Raw genomic sequence first — 26,467 nt, 5'->3', positions numbered from 1 at the left:
TCCACAACTCATCAGCTCGTTTTTCATGGGAAGTCTTGCTACTGACTAGATTGTCTCTTTGAGTTTTCAATCTAGCAAACCGCTACCCTTTCTTTGTATAAGCTAACCTCTTTGGTTGTTGACTTAGCAAGAAAAATGATTATCACTTTTCTCTAGGCCGCCCTTTCAGGTTTTCAACCTAGCAGGTCTTCAGACTCTCGTTCTTTTCATTTCTTTCTGTTTTTGTTTCATTTGGCTTGAACCTTCGCTTGTTTCACCAGAAGGACTTTCCAGGTAAGCTTGGGTTCAAAAAGGTTGGATATCTAAGGTTCTAAGAATTTGGACCGAATCTGGTCTTGCCAGACTACCTACATACCCCAAATATGGAGGATCAGTCCGCGTAGTTCACCCTTTTAGGGCTTAGCGAAGAATGGTTTAGCTTTTAGCTTCAAAAAGATTGAAAGGGAATAAGTTTCCTTTATTCCCAAAGGTTTGACTGAACCTGAGTTGATCAGGTTGCCTACGTACCCCCGAAGAGTTGGGGATCAGGGCATGACGTAGTTCAGGTGCATAAAATGCCCATGGTTTATAATATGGTTGAAAGAATTGTTTGGTTTTAAAACGTTGGCTCAAAGGGCTCACAAAAGGACTTTTTTTTTAAACGTTGGGATTTTGGCTATAAAGGCTCAAACGTCCAAGGATGGCCTCCTGGTGTTTTGATGTACAAGCTCTTGAGGAATAAGGTTCAACGGCTTTGAATATTTTTGTCGAAGAGTCTATCGGTATTTGCAAGTTCTTCAACCACGGTGCTCCATTTGAACTTATGCGCTTCTCGAATATCTTGAATTTATGCTCAAGGTTATACAGCTCTCGATAGTCTCCAAATGTTGGAGACAATTCTGATATTCAATCTATCTCATAGACTCCATCACTTGGGTCTTCGATTTTTCTAAGGAGTTGTCTTAGGGACACATTCCCTTCTCCTTCTATTCTTTTTTTTTTTTGCTTTTAGACATTAGGAATGTCCTTACTCTTGAAGTATTCCCCCTCGGAATTTCATTGAAAATATATAGCTCAAGTGCTCCTTTCAGGCTCGAATTGATGACTTCATTTTCTGAAAGTCTTCGCTAAATTTCTCATCAGCTCGACTGGATGTCTTGTAACGCCCCGGATTTTTCGAAATACCAACTCGGTGCGTAGAAGAATATTACATCATCTTTCTCAAAAACTTTCATTATTCCCAAGATTTCAAATACAACAACTACGTTTAGAGGGTTTACAGAAATTAGGTCTAACTTATTACATCTTAATTCAAGACATAGTTGATACATATTAAAAACATATTTGTCCTTTAGAACAGTTCTGGATTCAACTCTAGCATTCCTCATCTTTCATCTATACTTCAGCTGGGGGTTGGAACAATAAAACAAAGAAAAAAAATGGGTGAGCTCAAATAGCCCAGTAGGGTATAAACAACAAGTGATGTAGAATTGTCAAGCTCATAAGAACATGATATTTTGTAGATAGGACATCTCACATTATAAATATGGAAAGAAAGAATAAGCACAACATACTTTCCAAACGTATAGAGAAAACTTACAGAACTTGATATCAAGAATTATATATAAAATTATATATATAGACTTCATTAAGCGTAGATGCTTTCATTCATAGCCATATCTCGGCCCATTCATAGCCATACCTCGGCTCATAATCCTCTAGATTTACACTCTCTAGAGTCGTCTTTACCCACGTGCACATGGAGGACTATAACGCGTCCACCCGTCATCATATCATAACTCAGTCCATATTCAGAATTAGGGTATCACAAGATAAACTCTAAACATAAACATATCTCACGGAAACAAGTTTCGAGGATACAAAATAGAATTATAGCCTTATCAGTAAAATCATTTATCTGAAATGAATGGGGTCTGAAAGAAAGGATCCCCCTTGGATTCTCATCAGTTGTGGATCTTAGAAGGATAGAAACTCTTATAGCAATTGCGTATAGAGAGAATCAAAGAATATGAAATATTCACATCCAGTATATCAAAAGAGAATCAATGGAGAAAACTCTTACATATAGCAAAAGAGAATCAATGGAAGAAAACCCTTACATATAGCAAAAGAGAATTAATGGAAGAAAACCCTTACATATAGCAAAAGAGAATCAATGGAAGAAAATCCTTACATATAGTTTTCCGGTCACAGGTTTGTTTGAGCTTACACCTTGGAGTGGATAACCTGTAAATATAGTCTAATTTTATCAAATTCATGTTTTAAGGCAGTGTCCTTTCTGTCCAGGTAATGTCCATCTATGTCCAAAATAATGTTCCCTGTGTTCAGTGTTCTTTCTATTAAATTTTTAAGATCATGCGGCCCAGCATGCACTATTCATATGGACCCCACATGTTACTATTCATGTGGACCCCACAGGTTACTATGCTCAGCAGTTCACCATTCTTTGATTTAGTTTATTTCTTGGCTACTATGCTCAGCAGTTCGCCTTTCTTTGATTAAAGTTTACTTTACGGTCACTATGCTAGCATTTCACCGTTCAAATAAGATGAGCTACTATGCTCAGCAGTTCGCCTTTCTTTGATTAAAGTTTACTTTACGGTTACTATGCTAGTATTTCACCGTTCAAATAAGATGATAAAACTTGCATAATCTATAGCAAGTTATCGCCTCTTATGCATGCTTTATCCTAATATTTACATAGGTGGTAGAACCAACCATATTACCCATAATAAATACATTAACTATCTATATGAAAGACTTACCTTGGTAGTGATGAAGTGGATTTCCTTTTCCTTCTCCTCTCTCTTACTCTTTCTTCTCTCTCGTTCTCTTTTCTCTCTCTCTCTTGTTTTTATTTTATTTTTCTTCTTCTTCTCTTCCTCTATTTATAGGTATATTTTTTTTTCAACTACAGTCTTAAATTCACAACTACTCTCTTAAATGCTTTTACAAAAATATAGGAATAGTAAAGGTATAAATGAATAGTAAAGGCTGCTTGAATAGTAACAGGATGATTAATATTATTTAATTATTATTTTCGTCGGTGAAGCGCAACTACTCATTAATGATAGTGGTTGCGGTGTGTCCTTCTGGTAGTGGTTCCCACTAGTGATGGGTCCCGCTGGTGTTGAGTCCCGCTATTTGTGGGTCCTGCTTGTTGTGGGTCCCACTGGTGGTAGGACCCGCTTGTGTGGGGCCCGCTGATGTGGGACCCGCTTGTGAATAGTACTCGGTGGGTCCTACTGTGAATAGTAATTTTGAATAGTTTATCTCAATAGTGAACTTGCATAGTATTTCTGCATAGTAATCTTACGTAGTATTTCTGCATAGTAATCTTGCATAGTGACTATTGTGAATAGTAATTATGAATAGTGACTATTGGTAATTTTTAATATGTGTAAGTATCTACTCATTTTTAGTTGACATCTGGGGCGGTGATTTAGTGGTAGGAAGCCGTTCAATCCTCGCTCAGCGTTGGGTTTGAATCGCGTACGCCCCATTATGCTAGATGTCCTCATGCCCGATTAACTCGAGGAAAAATGAGTAATGGCCGATGATTACCCACCTATGAGGCCATTTTTATTTATTTGTATATATATTTTACCGGTTATTACATGTCTGATGTTTCACTCTCTTGAATTTTGCTTTACGACTGATATCTAAAGCAGATGGAGTCTTGCTTTGCATAGGGCGTTCACCCGGTTTATCCTTATAGGATCAAGCAAGGCTACCTCGAACCCCTATAAACAGGTTTATCAATTCCTCGCTCTCATTGGGAGCTAAAGTTTTGCCAATCCATCTTTCTCGAGTTTCGGATTTCAATACTACTATCAACAGCTTTGATTTCTTCTTTGAGTGGCTATGCTCGACGTTCTTCCTCTCGTTTGATCATGTTTCAGATCTCGAGGGGAATTTCGTCTGCATTCTCATCCGAGAAGGGTGTCTTTAGTTATTTTAAATATTAGATCCAAGAGTGAATCATAAAACATTGAAGATACAGAACCAAATGCTTTATTAAATTGAAAAAGTTTGAAGTACATAGATGATTCACAAACACGCTCTATGGGCTTTACATCAAATTTGATAGAAAACAAAACATGGACTCAACGAGAAAACTGACAAACATGACTTACACTTTTTTTTTTTGACATTGACACTATGACTCACCAACTTTCAACACAGGAGTTGGTATACACTTGATAGAAGTTAAATATTGAAACATGACATTTGGAACACCTCACTTGAAACACGACACTTGGACATGGACAAAGGCTCGACACTGAAGTTCACAAGTAGCACGCCTCCCTCCATGATGTTGTCGGCTACTGGTTCCGATCTTGGTATAGGAATCTCGGAAGAGGCGGTCCCATATAGTTCTGTCTACCTGGCCCAAACTGCCCTTTAAAATCTGCCGGTGGCATCATTCTCTCTGTCCTGACATTCTTCGGAGGCTCAAATTCTGACATCTTTTCTTTTCCTTTCAATTCATTTCTCTGCTTTGAGGCGGCATAAACAGAGGTGGTGGAACTTTTGAAGGGTTGAATAAGTCTAACCGGTGCATAATTCACAAAAGCACAGAGTTCAGGAAGAAGGGAAGAGTCTCCATCTATCTCGTCCTGAATTTTGTGTTTTAATACCAGGCACTTTTCTGTTGTATGACCAATACTTTCGTGGTACTCACAATACTGATCTCTTCTCCAGTGTTTGGGGAGTGGGTTAGGAAGAAGCTTCGGATCTAAAAGTGTTAAACGACCTTCACTAACCCATTTCTTCATGATAACTTCCTGAGAACATGGCAGCTGAGCGTACTCCCTCCTCAGTTTCTGACCCATCCTTTCTTCCACTTCTATGATTGGCTTCTTAAAAGGTTGACGATAGGGTCCAACATTCTTAACTTCACTGGGAACAATGACAGACTTTGTCCCACTATGCAAATCAACATATCTGTTAAGAATTAAACTCTGAACTGATGTTTCTTCTGTCATAGTACTCATATCGGCAAACTGCTTAGGAGCTGAACCACATTCGGTAGGCAGATATCGTATCTGAGTTTTCATCTCTCTAACTTCTTCAGTTAGCATGGCCATCTGACCAAAAAGTTTAACCATCCAGTCTTCCATTCTGATGAGGGCCGACCTTTCAAATGATTCCTCCATTGGTCGAAAGTTTGATGGAATAGGTGGTGTTTCAGAGATAGGACGAATAAGGGATGCAGGATCCAATAATGGGTCATCCATAGAGATAGCTCCTACCATCGGTAAAGGGCCAACTGACCTTCGCATTGGTTTTTTGGTAGCACCGGGTTCTCCAACAATTACCGTACCATCCTTGATAAGTTTTAGGATCTTATGTTTCAAGGCTTGGCAACTGTTGGATGAATGTCCATGAACTCGATGATATTCACAGAAGTCTTGTTCATAAAAGTTGCTAGGAAGAGGATTTGGAGGAGGAGAAGGTTCAGGAAGTTCAAGTTTACCCACTCCGACCAATTCTCTCAAAGGTTTTTCAAGATTCTTTGGTAATGGAGGAATCTCTTTATTTGGCTTCTGAATAAGCTTGTTTCCTTTCTGAGCCACCTTCTTGAAAAGTTGATGAGAAGTGTCCACATTGTTGACATCTTCAGCTGCTACCATAGTCCTCTTTCCATCTCGAACATCAGTTGAGGTCCTTGTCTTTAGGCCTTTGGTCAGTGCATCCTCTACTTGGGTTCCCGTCTTGATGAGGTGATTGAAATCGAGAAAGTATTGGATAGCCATATGATGGTAATATTGTGGAGACAGATTCTTCACCACGATTTTTATTTGTTTCTCATCTGACAGATGATGAGTTATCTGCGCAGCTTTCCTTCTCCATCTGCGGATGAAGGAAGTGAAGGTTTCATCATGTCCTTGATTCAACATTTTGAAATCCCTTTTGGTTACATCGATTCCCTCTTCCATGGAAAAATTTCCACGAACTTGTTGGCAATATCTTCCAAAGTTCTGATCTCTTCAGATTTTAAGCTCAAAAACCATTTCTTAGCAGTTCCGACTAGAGACCTGGGGAATAGGAGAGCAATCTGCTCTGGAGATAGGCCATGCTGTTGCAGAAGAGGAATGACGAATTTCAGATGACTTGTGGGGCATCCCGTCCCATCATACTTATCAAGATCAGGTATTGTGAACTTCGGAGGTAGAACAACACCTGGGGCTATCATAAAATCGGCTATGTTTAGCTTCTTAGGGCCATGGAGGTTAGCTTATCTAACCTGTCTACAATGCTTTTGCTTTTATCAGTTCTATCCAGATGGGGGAGACAATTCTCTTCTGCGTACTGTTCCTCATCAAAGTCATCCTCAACAGGGGACCGGGGGTGGAGGAGGTATAAGCGGAATTTGCTGGGGTGCAGGTTCTTCAGAAGCAGAACCTCTATCACTTTTCAGACGGATTATCTCCTCACTCATACTATTCATCTGTTGGAGCATAGACTTCATCAATTCATTCATTTCGGCCAGAGTATTTCTGGATTCAGTCATCAGTTCTGGTGCGGGTTGAATAGAAATAGGTACTACAAATGAGTGAAGCCAACAAGGTCAGACTCCTGCCATGGAATGGACAAACACTATAGTTCAGCATAGGGTAATCGAATGAAAATGCCATATGTAAGCTGAGACTAAAGATGATACGAATATATCCTCTCATGGATAAAATCCGGCAGCATAACATATATGCAAGGAGATGTGGTAAAGATAAGCACATAGAGTTTGTCAACAAGTCTAAAGGATAATGACCAAACTCAAGGTATTTGCAGAAAATTCGGCAGCATAACAGCCATATAGAGAGGGTCTAAAGCAGCTAATCACAAAAGGTATGCCAACTAGGTTAAGATAAAGTAAGGCTCTCAGCAAGAACACACACTCGAATGAATGTCAGCAAGATAAACTCGCAATCAAACAAGTGGAACATAATCAGATCAGAATCAATCATAGGAGAAGGATATAATAGGCAACACTGAATTTTTCATCCATGATCAAAGTTGATCAATGATCAGAAAGAAGACCACAGCCACAAAATGACAGAAGTAGGTCATAGACCGGGTCTAGATCTTGAAGATGGATTGATAGAATTAGATAAGGAAACCTCACTGAATAAGTAGGCCCTAATCTAATAATCAATATAAATACGTATATATACATATATACACCCTAACCAGGGGCACAAACCCTAAATATAATCCAACAGAGTCAAAACACTTGACTCAAGACAGACATGTGAGTGCACTAGGACGGCGTTGTAGCCACATAAGGTGAGCTATAATAATCTATAGATAGTACATGGTTCCTAAATCTAGGCTTCAACATGTACCAGCAACACATGTTCATCCTTATATGAATGCAATATATATAAGCACATGCAGATCCTAATTGGGTTTTACTAAATCAACAAATATATCCATGTACATAATATATGTAAAATGAAAGTAGAGCTCCGGACTCAATATATCGGGCACTATGGGTATGATCCATACTTTAGATGTATAACACAAGTACGCCGAGTGTTTACGGCTGCAGCACTGGCGCATAGCTTGGAAATAGATACAACAGCACCAGCAGGGTAAAGACATCCCATCTGGCACGCACTGTATCTACCCCGTGAAGCCAATAATGAAAAACAATGAAAGAAATAAATAAAGAAAACAATGAAAGAAGTAAAGAATATGATAATGCATGCAGTGCAGTGTGTGAATCCCTTGTTTTAATCACCTATTTGGTGCCTCTAGATTCTAAGCGATTAAATTCCCATTTATAATGATTTTAGCCCAAAATTCTTCAAAGTTAGTAAAAAATGGTATTTTAACAGAGTTAGGCAATATCTCGAAAGATATCCCCAGCAGAGTCGCCAGCCTGTGGACCCCGATCCGAGAGAGAACCGGGGGGACGGGCCCCCATGCTCGAGTCTCAGGATCATCCACATGAATGGAGAGCTCTACCAAGGAACTCTCGAAAGAAGTGCCCCTCACAGTATGAGTGGCGATAAAAGGTGAGATACCTCTCGATTCGGGGACTAGCCCAGATTCGAGGTGTACCTTAAACAAAGAAGAGTCGCCATCCAAGGAAATGGGCCCTGGATCCCATACTATGCTCTGTTGCAACGGATAACCAGAGATATAAAAAAGAAGGTTCGTGCCTGGTTAAGAATTTGGAAGGTCCGAAGAGCACCTCATCCGCCCAAGTGCAAACACCTGGTCTCTTATGCCATTTACTTAATGATTTTGAAGAGTTTTGGGCGAAAGTCATGTGAAATGGGAACGAATATCTCCGAGAAGGCGTCTATCTAATCATGCATGTCTCGGATATGAATAATAAGCACACATAAAAGAAAGGAAAGTAGTGTCGCCTAAGAATAGCTAAGTTATGAGTGTCATACCTAATTGGTGTCTAAATTCTGGTGTGCAAATACATGCATGCTACAGCTAAAGGTATAGGATCTGTACATGAAAGTAAGAAAACACAGCCAAACACACAACACAAATCAACTCTATACATGACTGGACAAGACAAATCCTAAAACTCTAATGCAGGACTTGACTCGGACCAAGATGGCCGTCCATCCCAGCTGCTCTACGTATCCCGGCCTCGGGAAGAATCGGAGTCAACGTAGTTCGATGACCTATTCTAAACTACAATGCCTAACCATCTAGAACCGCTATCCTATACTCGATCCACTAGACTCAACTAATTTTTAAAGCTTTTTGTACGATTTACTGCTTTACTGCTTTTTCTATCTGTCATTTACTGGTTTCTAGATGGGATGTGTTAGGATTTTATATTAGGCGCTATGTATTCGCCCCAATATAGATAGGCGCTATGTGTACGTCATAGGTTTTATTTCATTATTCTATTATTTGCCTGACATTTTTGTTTGTTCCTTATTTCATTTACTATTCATGATTAACTGCTAATTTTATATTTTCTTTCCTGTACAGACTTATACCTGTAGCTGTAGCATGCATGTGTTTGTCCACCAGAACTTAGACACCTATTAGGCATGTCATTTATAACCTAGTAATGCTTAGGTGACACTTCTTTCATTTATTTTCTGTGTGCTTATTATTTATATTCTCAGGAAATGCATGCTTAGGTAGACGACTCCTGATGATTGTTCCCATTTCATATAATTTTCATCCAAAACTCTTCAAGGTTAATAATAAATGGCATAAGAGACCAAGTGTTCGCACTCGGGCGAATTGGGGGTGCTCTTCGGACCTTCTCCATTCATCACCAGGCACGGACCTTTTGTATCTCTGGTTATCCATTGTAAACAGAGCATTTGTTTTGGTTCCATGGCGTATCCATGGATGGCGACTCTGAGTTTATTTTAGGTACATCTTGGTTCGGGGATTTATCCTTGGATCAAGATGTATCTCTTTGATTTTGTATCGCCACTCGTGCTATGCTGGAAGGGTGGCAACTGTTTCGAGAGTTTCTTGGTAGAGCTCTCCTTCACGTTGTGGAGATCTTAGAGGATTGCAGGAGGGATCTCGCGTTTCTCGGCACCGGTCCTCTCAGATCGGGGTCCACAGGCTGGCGACTCTGCTGGAGAGTTCTTGAAACATTGCCGAATTCTTAAAAATGCCATTTTTTCTAACTTTGGAGAAATTTGAGCTAAAATCATTTTAAATGGGAATTCTATCGTTAGAATCAAGGGGCACCAGATAGGTGCGTAATTAAAACAAGGGATTCACACACTGCACATCATATGTTATGATATTATTTATTATTTACTTCTTTCATTGTTTTTCATTATTATTGGCTCCATGGGGTAGATACAATGCACGCCCGACTGGGATGTCATTACCCTGATGGCACTATTGAATCTATTTCCAAGCTATGCGCCGGCGCTGCACCCGTAAACACTCGGTGCACTTGTGTTTACAGCAGCCAATGAGCAATGAAGCATACTATGTATAACACTCGGTGCACTTGAGTTATACATATTAAGTATGGTTCATACGCATAGTACCCGATAGATTGAGTCTGGAGCCCTACTTTGTTTTATATATTATGTATATACTTAGTGAAACCCAACTAGGAAGTACCCGTGTTTATATAAGTATATTGCATTCATAGAGGGTCGAACATGTGTTGCTTACACATGTGAAGCCTAGAGTTAGGAGCTTTGTCCCACTTGTAGACTATGGTAGCTTATTTTATAGGGCTACAACACGGTCCTAGTACACTCATCAGTCTGTCTTGAGTCGAGACTTTCTCGACTCCGTTAGATTAGATTAGGGCAGGTGCCCCTGGTTAGGGTGTATATATATATGCATATATATGTGTGTATAGTGTATTATTCTTAGATTAGGGCTTATCCTTTCGAATAAGGTTCCTTTATCTATTTCAGTCATACCATTCTTTCAGACCCGGTCGATGACTCTTGCTCTTGCTTGGTCATCATCCAGATCAAAATCATCTTTATCATATGATTATTCCTGTATCTCGGATTTATATCCGTTTTGTCGGCTGTTAAATCGGGGCCTGCTTTTTACAGAGATTTTCTGATCTATTATCGCCGATTAGAGTTTGTTCACTATTTCAGTCTTGGATCAGGCCGATGGTTCTTGTTCACCACCTTTTATGACCATGATCCATTTCTCGATTCCTCGTTATCCGTTTCATTTAAAATTTGTGAACCTAATCATTCCTTGCTAGCTGTTAGACCAGGGCCTGTCTATCAATGAAGTTTTCTGGTCTATCTATTAGCCACATTGTTTCATTCCCCAGCCTTCGGACCTGGTCAGTAATTTTCTTCTATCGTTATTCTGACCATGGTCTGCCTTTTGTCTCTCGAGTGTACAGTTGTGTCGTTCCTTTGTACATGACTTATTTGCTGAGTCGATTTGTAGTTACCTTCTTGTACCTACACCATTTGTTGAGTTGATTGTCTAGATTAGGACCCATTTTCAGTGGGTATTCCTGGTCTAATTCATCCTATCTACATTCTCTTGATTTAGTTGGTGGCATTTCCCTTACCATTGTTGAAACCATAATCTGTCATCTCGTCCTCAGATTGTACATATCTCTTGTGTGTATATGATTCTGTCGGTTGATTAGATTATGACCCATTTCTAGTGGGGGATTCCTAGTTTAATCAATTATATTTACATTCTTTCAGATTCACCTGACGGGTGGCCTGCACTTGTCAATCTCATGACCACAGTCTATTTGCTACCTTTTGATTGTATATCCATTCTTTTGTTGTGCCATACATTCATGTTGTGTATAATTTACTCATTAGGTTAGATTCTTGCTCGTTTACTTGTTTTGTTTTAGATCTGGTCGATGGCTTGTCCGCTGTCTCTGTGGCCATGATATATCTTTTGGTCACAAAATCCGACCATGACCAAGCGTCGTCATTCATGGTCAGTCCTTTATGTGATTACATCTCCGTGGTGACCATATTCTGCTTGCTGATTGTGTGCTTATCTTGCCATCATTATTTGAGTGCAAGTATCCTTGTAGAGAGTCCTACATTACTGAGTTTCTATTCATTTACCCTTATGTTGAGTTGTGGGGATCACCCTATATAGCCGTCATGCTACCAAATTTTATATAAACACCTTGAGCGTGATCGCTATCTTTTCAGAGTTATTGATAAGCCATGAGTTTCCTTTACCACGATCCTTTTTAAGGCCGTCATGCTACCGGATTTTACTCAATTCATTTTCAGTGTGATCGCTATCCTTTAGGATTATTGATAAGTCATATGCTTACCCTACCATGATCCTTCTTATAGTTCTGCTGTTAGTTTTATCTAAGGGAGAGATGCGTTTGTATTATCTCTTGCTTCAACTTGTGTATATCATTTTCATGAGATTGCCTCATACTAAAATCAGTTTTTGTCAATTCCATGACAGGAGTCTGACCTAATTGATCTCACCCATTTGTTGAACCAATTTCCTTTCATTTCACCTAATCAAGTCAACAGGACTTATATCAGGGTTGAACCCCAAGTCATTGACATCATGGAAGAAGGTATACTACTCATATATTTTTAGTGCCAGTTCATCATTATTGAAAAAAAATGTCATGTGTTGTTAAGGTTTGTCGTTTATTGAGTTTGTACCAACTTTCTTCTCTTAGAGTTGGTAAGTCCTACTATGTTAATGTCAAAAAAAAGAAAAAAGAAAAAAAAAAGATATGTGTCATTTTTGTCAGTCGTGTTCATTCAGAGTCTGTAGTTTACGTCTTTTGTCAAGTTCAATGTAGAGCCCATTGAGGTGCGTAAAAAAAAAGAGTTACTGATGTACTTAAGAGTCTTCAATTCAATAAAGTTGTGTAGACACCCCATTTTGTTTTGTTTTAATCAACAAATAAATTAGTGTGTTAAATCCATGTGAGAACCCCCTCTATCATTGATTTATATGTTTTAGGTCATTAATATCTTGATCTGACTTTACGGATCATCAATCGGGACAAAATAAGCTAGGGTCACTTCATAGCCCGGACCCTGATTCCATTCCGAGACCCGATTTCCGTAAATCGTTAGATCAATGGCAGATCATGACCTGGGTCTAACCATCCAAAACCACCTAACCTCTCCTCTCATCCTAACCATTCAAACCTCACCTAACCTCACCTAACCTCTCCTCCCATCATAACCATCCAAACCTCACCTAACCTCACCTAACATCACCTAACCTCACCTAACCTTACCTAACCTCACCTAACCTCACCTAACCTCCTATCCCATTCTCCTATAAATACCCTCTCATCTCACCAAAGAAAGAAAGGAAAAAAAAGAAAAGAGGAGAGAACCCCTCTCTTAGAAAATTCAAGCCCTCTCTCTAGACCAAATCCCTCTTCTCCATAAGTTTGCATGGAATATCGTCTACAAAAAGGTATGTCTTTTGGAATTTTATTTTCTTTTCTATATTTGTAGGATTGAGTGTTGTTTTGCGTATATTTTGGTTGATGTCATGTTTAATTTTGTACTAGTTTGGCCTTGGTCATGTTCTCACTTATGCTAAATATGATTAATGTGTTAGGGTCATTAGAACCAATTTGCAATGGGATGTTGAAATCATTGGCTTGTTAGGGAATTTAGATTTCTTTTGGGAAAACAATTCATTAAAAATTTTGAACATTTACAAGAAAGAAAACTTGAATTTTACATGAATTATCAAAACCCATTTAATTTGGCTTACAAAACCTCCATCTTTCAATTGATAACAACAGCCCCCACTCCAATTTGATAACAACAGCCCCCACTCAATCTCAAGAACCCAATATCCATACCCCACCTTGCCAAGTAGATAAAAACAACCCCTTTTTCAAACATCCCATTTGAATCTAATCTCAGGCCCATTCAAGCCATTTTTCATATTCACCGTCTTTTAATCACTAAAAAAATAAGAACTATCAAAAGAAAACATGGGGGTGCCAATATCATTCCCGTCATAGTGCTAGCTGTTAGACTTTAAACAGATTTTTCGACCTCTAAACAACAGAATCGTGGGAAATGGTTAACTACAAAGTCGTAGATATTTTCGTGCCGTTTCCAACGAGTATTCGTGCTAGATCAGACAGCGAGCGGTTAAAAAGTTAAGTCCAAAATGGTTGCGGCACACCTTTAGGCATTTCCAGTTTAATGTTGCTGTCCTTTTGTTTGCAACACAAATTCGAACCTCTAAATCACAGATTTACAAACAATGGAGAACTACAAAGTTGTAGCCCTATAAAAGATCTTTCCAACGCATGTTTGTACGTTGAATTTGGCCAAGCGGTTAAAGAGTTACGACAGTTTTAGTGGGCTGCATTTGTCAGATCTTTTAATGGTCAATGGTTTGTCGAATTTGTGCAATTGTCAAAACTTGGTTGTGTTAACGTCGTTTTCCAAACCAAAATCGAAAGACATTAATCTAAAGTACATCCAACCTAAAATTAACAAAACTAAAATTCACCCATTTAAAATCCACTGATAAAAATCCGTTAAAAGCCATTAACCACAAGACCACTAAAAATTTCAAATGAAACTAAAACCTTCTAAATAAACAACTTTAAAAGCTACCAAACACACTAAATACCTTCAGATAATAAAAGCTTCAAGAAAACTCTAAAAGTTTCCACAAACCCAAAAGAATTCGAGATTCCCAAGAGCCGGTGGATTCAAAATTCCTTTAGGAACCCTTAGAGCCCAATTTAGGAACACTGGTGTCGTGTCGTGTCGTGTCCTAAGTTTTAGGGAGTCTTAGGTTTTAGGGAGTCCTAGAGTCAGGAGTCCAGCCTCATCACGGACGTTTGCTATGTATAGCAACCGTGCCATAGGTTTAGTTACACTAGTCACCCGATCTTTTCCATAGGACAAGCCTAGTAAACTAGGATGTAGGCTAACCTGCATTAGTCTAAGGGACAACTTGCATTTAGATAAGAATCATATAGCATCTTCGATGAAATCCTAAGATAATAAAATCCTCAACTTGAATTAAATAACTTCTCTTAAAACTGTTGAAACAGTCAATCCCGTCTAGGTCGGTGTCTTAGTTGAGTTAGGCATATGTAACTTAGCTTAGGTGCACCGAACTACGTCGACTCTGATCCCAGTGAGGCTTGGGTACGTAGGCAGCTTGGATGTCTGATGGCATACCACCCGCGAGTCGGCACCACAAACAAATTGTGGTGTTTTGTATATTAATATTCTTGTAAATGCTTAATCAAATCACTTAGGACTTTCCATTGAAATTAGAATTCTAGGATGCATGTCACTTAGTTCGCACATAAACATAGAGTTGAATGAGCCATTTAAAATAAATTCAAAAGAGTTAGCTTTTGGAATCGAAGACCGATTATCGGGCAGGAATGGTGCATGTGGTGGATAAATCCCCATACCTTCCATTCTCGTAACCAGGTAGCGAGTCTAGATTTCTGGTCAATTATGGGTCCTAGATCCCACATCTAGGTGGCGACTCTGTCATTTTCTTTCGTGTGGAATTCGGGTTGCCTTAGTGATCCCAAGTTCACATGAAAGATGAATTCAAATCAATCATAAAATGCACACGCCAATCGCGTGGTTACGAGAGACCAAGAGAGAGCGCGCGGCGGCTCGCGCCCACACCCCTCTCGCGGGATCGGGTACCACAGTCTGGCGACTCTGCTGGGGATCACCTAACTTCATCACAATTCCAAAGGATAACTTATTTGAATCTATTTTAACTGGCTCATGAAAACTCTATCTCTTGTATACTTGTCAGATTAGTTTGTCTTGTTTTATTTTCTCATCACATTTTACTTGAACTTAATCTAACAAAACCTGAAGGCATCATAGATTGCGCAAACATATTGCACACACTTACATCACTTGCATCTAAACCCTTGCATCTCATGTGCACACACGTCCTATTTTAGGAACCCGGAGTGTTATCTAGCATGGTTGACTGGGATTTCATCACCTGGTGCCTCTGTGCTAGAGAAACATTCCACCCTTAGCCTAGTACCTTTATGGTACGTAAACGGATCTCTTGTTCACGTACTGATACGCCGGACACTGGTACAGTATATCGAACAGGGATTCGCGCTAAGGGAACTCTTGGCCTTACCCCTAGATTAACCCACACATGCATGTAGTATACGAACACATGTGCATCACGTGTGTGAGCCTAGTTTAGGATATCCTACCTATTTGTGTCTAGATTAGGCCGTAGACCATCTTCCAATGGCTACGATCGGTCCTAGGTACACAAACAAAGTCATGAGTCGAGATCCTCTCTCCACTCCGATAGATTAGGATTAGGGTTGATGCCTTCAGGTAACACTGTTAAAATGTGTGAAGATTAAAAACTTTCCCTTTGGGGTTAGGATATAAATCCCATCATTTCCAAAGATCTCATAGGATTAGTCATTCATGATCTATCCGTTGAAAGCAATCTTATGCTATCTCATCTAATCTCTTGATCGTGCGTCTTTGATTCTTCTATCATACAATTCAATCGTATCTTCATGCCATCCCCTAACTGGCAGATGCAGAATCTCACAATCTTTCGATTATGCGTTCTCATGATCTGATCATGCCTGGTCCAGATAATCCAATCTTGCTTGTACCCCTGGTCTGTTCCTCCTCTAGGGGCTACCTTTTTCAAGATTATTTTGCTAAGTCCTTCAGAGTTCACTCTCAGAATCCTTGAGCTAGGGGCATTTCCCTATGCGAATCAGTCATCATTGTCCAAAATTGAAAGTATCAGCCATGATGATGTTCAGAACGAACCAGCCTTCGCCGAGCCTTCAACGCCAAACAGTTGCAGCAGTTAAAGTTTTAGTCACTTACTATTTTATGTTGAGTCAGTCATCATGGTCAGTATAATTGTTGAGTCCGGTCTTACAGTTAAAGGTCAATGCCTAGTCCAGGCAAGTTATCTTCTGTTTCCCTTTCTTATTTAGAGTTGTGAATCCTGAGCATGTTCAGGATAGGTCGTCTGATGTAATAGCTTTTCTTTAAATAAAATTTCGGTCAGTTCCAAAAAGTTCACTTGTGTCTGTTCTTAAGTGTGCTTCTGATCTTAAAATAAGACTCCCTCTTCAAATGAGGACAAAATTGACGAAACTCCACTTGAGTCACAGCAATTACTTGAACGAGAGGAGGAGCGCCAATCCCAACCTTTCAAAGATGAAATTGAAATGATAAACACTGGCACTGAAACTTTGATTCAGTGAATGCCGATTGAAAATACATTACCCTCTAAAGAGTGTGAAGAATTGATAAAATTATTTCAAGAATAAGAAGATTGTCTAGAAAAGCTACAACCGATACCAGGGGCAAGACATAGATAGAAGGTTCAAGAAAGAATGAAGTGAATATCATATGCTATGCAAGGGGCATAGAGTGGAAATAACTTTCATATTTCCAATCAATGACCTTGGTTCTCAAATTCATAACATGAAGCCAACAAATTCAAGATAAGAAGTTCAAGAACAAGTATTGAAAAGTGGTCATCAGATATCAAGAGTTACAAATCCATAGATGGAGGATGTCAAGGAACAAGTTTCGCTCTATGAAAGCCGAAAGCACGCATTAGAATCTTGAAAGAAGAAAATCCATTATCTTACCTGGAAATGCCGTCAAACTCCGTGAAAAAAAAAAAAAGAGAAAAAAAAGAAATAAATAATCAGTACCAGACAGACTCTAGTAACCTAGATCGATTCCCAATCTGAACATCGAAAGGCCTCCTTTGGCCGATTAAATCCCAAAATCAAAACCCAATGTCAAAAGAATACCGATTTGCAAACCCTTCGAGCCTAAATCAAATTTTCTTGAAAACCCATCAAACTTGGGGCATTCCCCCGAACTACGCGAGACCTGATCCCTATACTGGGGTACGTAGGCAACTCGGTTGAACCGAGTTCGGTCGATTCAAAAAAAAAGAAAAAGAAAAATCAATCGTTCCAGAAAAAAAAAGAGGGACAAGTTCCAAAAGAAGAGAAGTTAATTGTTCCAGAAAGAAAAGAAAAAAGGAAAAAAATCAATTAACCTTCAAACAATTGATCTTCAAACTAGGGGCATTCGCCTTGACCTACACACGACCTGATTCCTACCTTGGGATATGTAGGCAACCTGTTCACAGGTTCGGTCGAAATCTTTGTTGAACCTTAAGCCATTCTTTGAAAAGCCCTATCCTACCTATAAAGTCCTTCTGGTGTTCAGAACTAATGAGCTAGGTCCCGAGACACAATAAAAAAAAATGATGAATAAGAAAACGAACGGAGTTTGAAGATCTGCTAGACTGAAAACCTGAAAGGGCGGTCTAGGCAAAATTTAAGATCATTCCCCTGCTAAGTTGAAAACCCGAAAGGGCGGCTTAGGCAAAAGCTAAGGGGATAGCCTGCTGGATCGAAAACCTAGAAAGGTGGTTCAGGCAAAAGTTAAGGCTAGCGCGGTCCGCCAAGTTAAAAACCCTGAAGAGGTGACTTGGTCACGGTAAGAGAATCAGTATAAGAAGGCAACAGCCGGTATCAAGACTGAAGATCAACTGAAGTTCAAGCAAATTCAAGTGATATCCTCAAAACTGGGGGCATTGAAGCTAAGCAATCTTAGGGGTCGTAATTAAATTCTTGAGGCATTACTGTTTCGAGGAAGAAGTCCGGTGTTTACCAATTGAAAAACTATTCCTTGAAAGGATAGACTTACCAAACAAAACATTAACTAAGTCAGAAGCATCACTATGTTTGTCAGTATAGTCAGTCAATCTTTATTATTCTAAGTTCACTCCTTCAGGGCTGCTCAATCCTTTGAGTAGTGCCTTTCATCTAAGTTTTCTCTTTAGAAAGAGTCAATTGTCGTTCCTATGTCCAAATGATGTAACTGTCTTGGTGAAGGAGGCCAGGCCTAGGCAGCTCCCTGCAATTATACCTGAAAGAGCTCGAGAATTTAGTCAAACAACTTCATTTCAAAGAAGATCAGCTCAGAAAAATTCAGAAGTAGAAACATCAGAAAGCCCAGCTTCCGTAAAAAGATCATACCCCAGGAAGGCACCTTAAGCTTGGAAGAACCTCAGATGCAATGGTGGTTGAGCCAATTTCTCAGAAAGATGAACCATTCAAATTCATAATTCCCTTCCGGTTAGTTATCCTGGTCAAGAAATGTTTATCTAAACACCTGTCAAGAAGCAGATCCCGCTTTTCCATGTTAATATCCAAGAGAGTCGTTGTTCTAAATTACCAATCTCAAATGTATTGTTCAAGGTTTCAGTTATCAAAATCCCCAGAAGACAAGACCAGCAGTCTCTTTGAGAAAAATCTTGTTGAAGTTTCATAAAAATGTTCCTAATCCATTCTTGCTAGTAATGGTTCTTCGTTCCAAAGGTTTGCCGTTTCATCATTCGTCAAAGTCCTAGTTTCCAACATCTTTGTCGGGCACGATCCATAATATCCCCGATTTCATTGAGTTCAAAAAAATAAAAAATTCATCAAATCCAATCTTACGTCAAATTCAAGTTCATGGAAAATCTCTAAATTCTTCGAGCCCGTTTGTGAACGGTACCTCTTTTCTCGAGCCCATTTGCAAATGGCCTCGTCTTCTCCTTGAGCCCGTTTGTGAACGGTGCCTCATCTCTCGAGTCCATTTGTGAATGGTTTCGTCTTCTCCTTGAGCCCATTTGTGAACGGTGCCTCATTTTCTGAGTTCATTTATGAATGGTCTCATGTCCTCCTTGAGCCCGTTTGTGGACGGTGCCTCATTTCTCAAAAAATCAAAAATTCATCAAATCCAATCCCCAATTCAAAAAATCCAATCCTACGTCAAATTCAAATTCATAAAAATCTCTAAATTTTTCATTGTTGAATTCATCAATCAAAGCTATCTTGTGTCGTCGAGCCCGTTTGTGAACGGTGCCTCATTTCTCGAGCCCATTTGTGAATGGTCTCGTCTTCTCCTTGAGCCCGTTTGCGGACGGTACCTCATTTCCCAAAAATAAAAATTCATCAAATCCAATCCCCGATTCAAACAAATCCAATCTTACGTCAAATTCAAGTTCATGAAAAATCTCATGTCCTCTTTGAGCCCTTCTGTGAAAGGTGCCTCATTTCTCGAGGCCGTTTGTGAATGGTCTCGTCTTCTCCTTGAGCCCGTTTGCGGACGGTACCTCATTTCCCAAAAATAAAAAATTCATCAAAACCAATCCCCGATTCAAACAAACCCAATCTTACGTCAAATTCAAGTTCATGAAAAATCTCATGCCCTCTTTGAGCCCGTTTGTGAACGGTGCCTCTTTTCTCGAGGCCATTTGGGGATGGTCTCGTCTTCTCCTTGAACCCGTTTGTGAACAGGTGTCTCATTCTCTGAGTCCATTTGTGAATGGTCTCGTCTTCTCCTTGAACCCGTTTGTGAACGGTGTCTCATTTTCTGAGTCCATTTGTGAATGGTCTCATGTCCTCTTTGAGCCCTCTTGTGAAAGGTGCCTCATTTCTCGAGTCCATTTGTGAATGGTCTCGTCTTCTCCTTGAACCCGTTTGTGAACGGTGCCTCATTTCTCGAATCCATTTGTGAATGGTCTCGTCTTCTCCTTGAGCCCGTTTGTGAACGGTGCCTCATTTCTCGAGTCCATTTGTGAATGGTCTCGTCTTCTCCTTGAGCCCGTTTGTGAATGGTGCCCCATTTCTCGAGTCCATTTGTGAATGGTCTTGTCTTATCCTTGAGTCCGTTTGTGAATGGTGCCTCTTTTCTCGAATCCATTTGTGAATGGTATCGTCCTCCTTGAGCCCGTTTGTGAACGGTGCCTCATTTCTCGAGTCCATTTGTGAATGGTCTTGTCTTCTCCTTGAGCCCGTTTGTGAACGGTGCCTCTTTTCTCGAATCCATTTGTGAATGGTATCTTCCTCCTTGAGCCCGTTTGTGAACGGTGCCTCATTTCTCGAGTCCATTTGTGAATGGTCTTGTCTTCTCCTTGAGCCCGTTTGTGAACGGTGCCTCTTTTCTCGAGTCCATTTGTGAATGGTTTTCTATCCTCCTTGAGGCCGTTTGTGAACGGTGCCTCATTATCCAAGTCCATTTGGGAATGCTTCTTATCCTCGTTGAACCCGCTTGTGAGCGGCGTCTCATCTCCTTCTAAAAACTGTTTGAGAGCGATCTTTGTCCTTTCCCTTCAGAATCCATTCGAAAATAATATCTCATTCTCTAATTGCCCGTTTGTGAACGGCGCCGCATCGAGTTTTTATTATTATTCAAGTTCTAGGGTTTCATCTAAGGTTTTGCATTATGTTAAGGTGCGTTGTATCTAGAGAGTCCTTTGTCGATTAAAACTACGCAAAATGGTTCTGTCATTTTTAACTTTGGTATTCAATGACTACGTCATCTCTACCAAAGAGGGGCATCTGTAGACACCCCATTTTGTTTTGTTTTAATCAACAAATAAATTAGTGTGTTAAATCCATGTGAGAACCCCCTCTATCATTGATTTATATGTTTTAGGTCATTAATATCTTGATCTGACTTTACGGATCATCAATCGGGACAAAATAAGCTAGGGTCACTTCATAGCCCGGACCCTGATTCCATTCCGAGACCCGATTTCCGTAAATCGTTAGATCAATGGCAGATCATGACCTGGGTCTAACCATCCAAAACCACCTAACCTCTCCTCTCATCCTAACCATTCAAACCTCACCTAACCTCACCTAACCTCTCCTCCCATCATAACCATCCAAACCTCACCTAACCTCACCTAACATCACCTAACCTCACCTAACCTTACCTAACCTCACCTAACCTCACCTAACCTCCTATCCCATTCTCCTATAAATACCCTCTCATCTCACCAAAGAAAGAAAGGAAAAAAAAGAAAAGAGGAGAGAACCCCTCTCTTAGAAAATTCAAGCCCTCTCTCTAGACCAAATCCCTCTTCTCCATAAGTTTGCATGGAATATCGTCTACAAAAAGGTATGTCTTTTGGAATTTTATTTTCTTTTCTATATTTGTAGGATTGAGTGTTGTTTTGCGTATATTTTGGTTGATGTCATGTTTAATTTTGTACTAGTTTGGCCTTGGTCATGTTCTCACTTATGCTAAATATGATTAATGTGTTAGGGTCATTAGAACCAATTTGCAATGGGATGTTGAAATCATTGGCTTGTTAGGGAATTTAGATTTCTTTTGGGAAAACAATTCATTAAAAATTTTGAACATTTACAAGAAAGAAAACTTGAATTTTACATGAATTATCAAAACCCATTTAATTTGGCTTACAAAACCTCCATCTTTCAATTGATAACAACAGCCCCCACTCCAATTTGATAACAACAGCCCCCACTCAATCTCAAGAACCCAATATCCATACCCCACCTTGCCAAGTAGATAAAAACAACCCCTTTTTCAAACATCCCATTTGAATCTAATCTCAGGCCCATTCAAGCCATTTTTCATATTCACCGTCTTTTAATCACTAAAAAAATAAGAACTATCAAAAGAAAACATGGGGGTGCCAATATCATTCCCGTCATAGTGCTAGCTGTTAGACTTTAAACAGATTTTTCGACCTCTAAACAACAGAATCGTGGGAAATGGTTAACTACAAAGTCGTAGATATTTTCGTGCCGTTTCCAACGAGTATTCGTGCTAGATCAGACAGCGAGCGGTTAAAAAGTTAAGTCCAAAATGGTTGCGGCACACCTTTAGGCATTTCCAGTTTAATGTTGCTGTCCTTTTGTTTGCAACACAAATTCGAACCTCTAAATCACAGATTTACAAACAATGGAGAACTACAAAGTTGTAGCCCTATAAAAGATCTTTCCAACGCATGTTTGTACGTTGAATTTGGCCAAGCGGTTAAAGAGTTACGACAGTTTTAGTGGGCTGCATTTGTCAGATCTTTTAATGGTCAATGGTTTGTCGAATTTGTGCAATTGTCAAAACTTGGTTGTGTTAACGTCGTTTTCCAAACCAAAATCGAAAGACATTAATCTAAAGTACATCCAACCTAAAATTAACAAAACTAAAATTCACCCATTTAAAATCCACTGATAAAAATCCGTTAAAAGCCATTAACCACAAGACCACTAAAAATTTCAAATGAAACTAAAACCTTCTAAATAAACAACTTTAAAAGCTACCAAACACACTAAATACCTTCAGATAATAAAAGCTTCAAGAAAACTCTAAAAGTTTCCACAAACCCAAAAGAATTCGAGATTCCCAAGAGCCGGTGGATTCAAAATTCCTTTAGGAACCCTTAGAGCCCAATTTAGGAACACTGGTGTCGTGTCGTGTCGTGTCCTAAGTTTTAGGGAGTCTTAGGTTTTAGGGAGTCCTAGAGTCAGGAGTCCAGCCTCATCACGGACGTTTGCTATGTATAGCAACCGTGCCATAGGTTTAGTTACACTAGTCACCCGATCTTTTCCATAGGACAAGCCTAGTAAACTAGGATGTAGGCTAACCTGCATTAGTCTAAGGGACAACTTGCATTTAGATAAGAATCATATAGCATCTTCGATGAAATCCTAAGATAATAAAATCCTCAACTTGAATTAAATAACTTCTCTTAAAACTGTTGAAACAGTCAATCCCGTCTAGGTCGGTGTCTTAGTTGAGTTAGGCATATGTAACTTAGCTTAGGTGCACCGAACTACGTCGACTCTGATCCCAGTGAGGCTTGGGTACGTAGGCAGCTTGGATGTCTGATGGCATACCACCCGCGAGTCGGCACCACAAACAAATTGTGGTGTTTTGTATATTAATATTCTTGTAAATGCTTAATCAAATCACTTAGGACTTTCCATTGAAATTAGAATTCTAGGATGCATGTCACTTAGTTCGCACATAAACATAGAGTTGAATGAGCCATTTAAAATAAATTCAAAAGAGTTAGCTTTTGGAATCGAAGACCGATTATCGGGCAGGAATGGTGCATGTGGTGGATAAATCCCCATACCTTCCATTCTCGTAACCAGGTAGCGAGTCTAGATTTCTGGTCAATTATGGGTCCTAGATCCCACATCTAGGTGGCGACTCTGTCATTTTCTTTCGTGTGGAATTCGGGTTGCCTTAGTGATCCCAAGTTCACATGAAAGATGAATTCAAATCAATCATAAAATGCACACGCCAATCGCGTGGTTACGAGAGACCAAGAGAGAGCGCGCGGCGGCTCGCGCCCACACCCCTCTCGCGGGATCGGGTACCACAAGTTGTTGGTTTCAAATATTTGATGTTCTATGATTCACTCTTAGATCTAATGTTTAGATAACTAAAGACACCCTCTTGGATGAGATTGCAGACGAAATTCCCCTCGAGATCTGAAAAGGTCAAACGAGAGGAAGAGCGTCTAGCATAGCCACTTGAAGAAGAAATCGAAGCTATCGATAGTGGTATCGAAATCCGAAACTCGGGATAGATGGATTGGCAAAACTTTATCTCCCGAAGAGCGTGAGGAATTGATAAACCTATTTAGAGGGGTTCAAGGAAGTCTTGTTTGATCCTACAAGGATAAACCGGGTGAATGCTCTGGTGTGATGCAAGACAGGGCCCCACCATCTTTAGACATCAAGTTGAAAGTGAAAATTTTAGAGAGTGAATCATCAGACATCCAGTGGAGCTGATAAGATATTGAGAGAAGACTTTCAGAAAATGAAGTCACAGATTTGAGACCTAAAGAAAAGAAACACTTGGTCTACGTGTATTCAATGGGATTCTAAGTCGCAACATCTCAAGTGTATGGACATTTCTAATGTATAAAAAAAAGTGTGTGAGAAAGATAAAAAAAAGAGAAGTGAATGAGTCTCTAAGACAACTCCTTAGAAATATCAAGGACCCAGATGATGGAGTCAGTGAGATAAACTGAATATGATAATTGTCTTCAACATTTGGAGACTCGTGAGAGTTGTGGAATCCTAGACATGGATTCGAGATTTTCAAGACAAGAGATGGAGCATTAGGGTTGAAGTCTTGCTTGAAAAACCGCCAGACTCCTTGACAAAAATATTCAATGCCTTTGAACCTACTTCACTCAAAAGAGCTTGCACATCAAATATATTAGGAGACCATCCTTGGACGTTTGAACCTTTATTAGCCAAGATCCTAACGTCATAAAATCCATTTGTAAACCCTTTGGGCCGAAAGTCAATTCAAACCCTTTCCTTCTAACCACATTATAAACCAGGGGCATTTTTTTTAGAGGGTTTGAACTACGTTATGACCTGATCCCCACCTCTTCAGGGGTACGTAGGCGTCTGATTAATTCAGATTCGGTCAACCTAGGGGATAAAAGGTAAATCATCCCCATTTCAAAATTTTGAAGCTAAAAAGCTAAACTATTCTTTGTTAAACCCCATGGCGAACTACGCGGACCTGATCCTCCATTTTTGTGGTATGTAGGTAGTCTGGCAAGACCAGATTCGGTCCAAATCATTTGAACTTTAAATATCCCAACCTTTTGAACCTAAGCCTTCCTAGAAAGTCCATCTGGTGAAACAAGCAAAGGTTCGAGGCGAATCAAAAGAAAAACAGAAAAAAATGAGAAAAACGAGAGTCTGAAGACCCACTAGGTTGAAAACCTGAAAGGGTGGCCTAGATGAAGTCATGTGCTTGCTAAGTCAATAACCAAAGGGATTGGCATATGCAAAGAAAGGGTAGTGGTCTGCTGCGTTGACAACTTGAAGAGGCAATCTAGTCAGAGGCAAATAATTCCCATAAATAGAGAATTGATGAGATACAGAATGAGTTCTTCAGCTATGCAGAATTCCCAAGTTTGAGTTGTGACTTCTTTTGAAGAGAGAAATCAAGGAGATAGGGAAGCATTCTCAAATAGGGCAGGATCCCGGAATCCGGGTAGTGTCGACAAGACTTACTTTGATATCTTTTTTAAACTAGGAGGTGTTAAGACTGAGCAATCTGAAGGGGGTAAGAACCATGACAGAAATCCGGATGAAGGAAAGTAGTGCCTCTTGACATAGTTTTCGAGATTACTCTAAGAGTGGCTAGCCTTAACATAACAAAATAGCACATTTGATCTAAGGGTGAATTAAAAGTGAGTCGAGGTCCTTGAATAATCTACATCCTCTTTGATAGAGTCCTTGGAAATCTGTTCCTCATTTATATTTGTTTTCTTTCAAGGTCCAAGTTGTCTGGCACTGGAAGGAAGGGGTGTATACCTTCTAAAATGAAAGATCCTGGTTTAGGTATCCTGTTCAGACAGGTTGAATATGTCAAGTTTCAAGCAGTGGGTGATGGAAAGAACGAACCTCAAATAATGGTCAATGAAAGGAGAAGTCTTTGAGCTTAGCCATTATCCCATCTTTATTCCAAAGAAAGAACCTATGCAAATCCAAATTTCCCTTACCTACCCTAGTTTTGCTATCCTTGAGACTCTTGTCATGGAAGTACAATACACTAGGGGCATCTTTTATGACTTACGTCATAAAAGATCTCAAGCACCCAAAGGCAATCAATGCCAATGTTTACAACAAGTTGAAGTAAGAGAGATGCGAGCACGTCTTGAGCCAAATCTCTGAACTTTTCAACTGAGCCCTCTTTCTAAAAGAGTCAGTTTCCAAAGAAAATTAATTTCCCCAGCGGAGTTTAAAATTTGCTCCTGCAACCTTCAAACCTCAGCAAAATGCTTTTCACCTGTTAAAGAATGGTCAATATCCAAATCCCTGCAAGTCACTTGAGTCCCATCCTCAGCAAGGAACTTGTATTCCCAATTTTCTTAGCAAGAGAAGGCTAATTCTAGAAAAATCTAAAAATTTAAAAATCGATTCTCCATTCAATAAATAAGTCCTCCGTGTAAATCTTATACATTCCTGGCTCTTCATGGCTTGCCATTCAGGTACACTATGGACCCTCGATTTTAGTGGCTCTTCATGATCTGCCTTTCAAGTTGTATCTTGGACCCACTATCTATACTCATTCTATTCATCTCCATTGCTTGTCATTATCCTTGTTCATTCTAGGCTCTTCATGGTTTGCCATTCAGGTACACTATGGACCTCGCTTTTTAGTGGCTCTTCGTC

At 39.7% G+C, this 26,467-nt stretch overlaps 1 long non-coding RNA gene across 2 annotated transcripts; it reads left to right on the top strand.

The window, feature by feature from the left end:
• Positions 1-12,362: 12,362 nt before the first annotated feature.
• LOC143858807 (uncharacterized) lies at positions 12,363-16,497 on the top strand. Of its 2 annotated transcripts, none has more exons than XR_013239053.1 (2): positions 12,363-12,882; positions 16,058-16,497. It is a non-coding gene; the product is annotated as an uncharacterized LOC143858807 (long non-coding RNA). The 2 variants fall into 2 exon arrangements; XR_013239052.1 differs by having other exon boundaries at positions 15,998-16,497.
• Positions 16,498-26,467: the final 9,970 nt, after the last annotated feature.

Source organism: Tasmannia lanceolata, unplaced genomic scaffold (assembly GCF_043159265.1).
Source record: "Tasmannia lanceolata isolate RefF3 unplaced genomic scaffold, GAP_Taslan_0.1 ptg000026l, whole genome shotgun sequence".
Taxonomy (NCBI): domain Eukaryota; kingdom Viridiplantae; phylum Streptophyta; class Magnoliopsida; order Canellales; family Winteraceae; genus Tasmannia; species Tasmannia lanceolata.
Note: the sequence above shows the minus strand (reverse complement) of the source record. Positions and strands in the feature narration are given on the sequence as shown.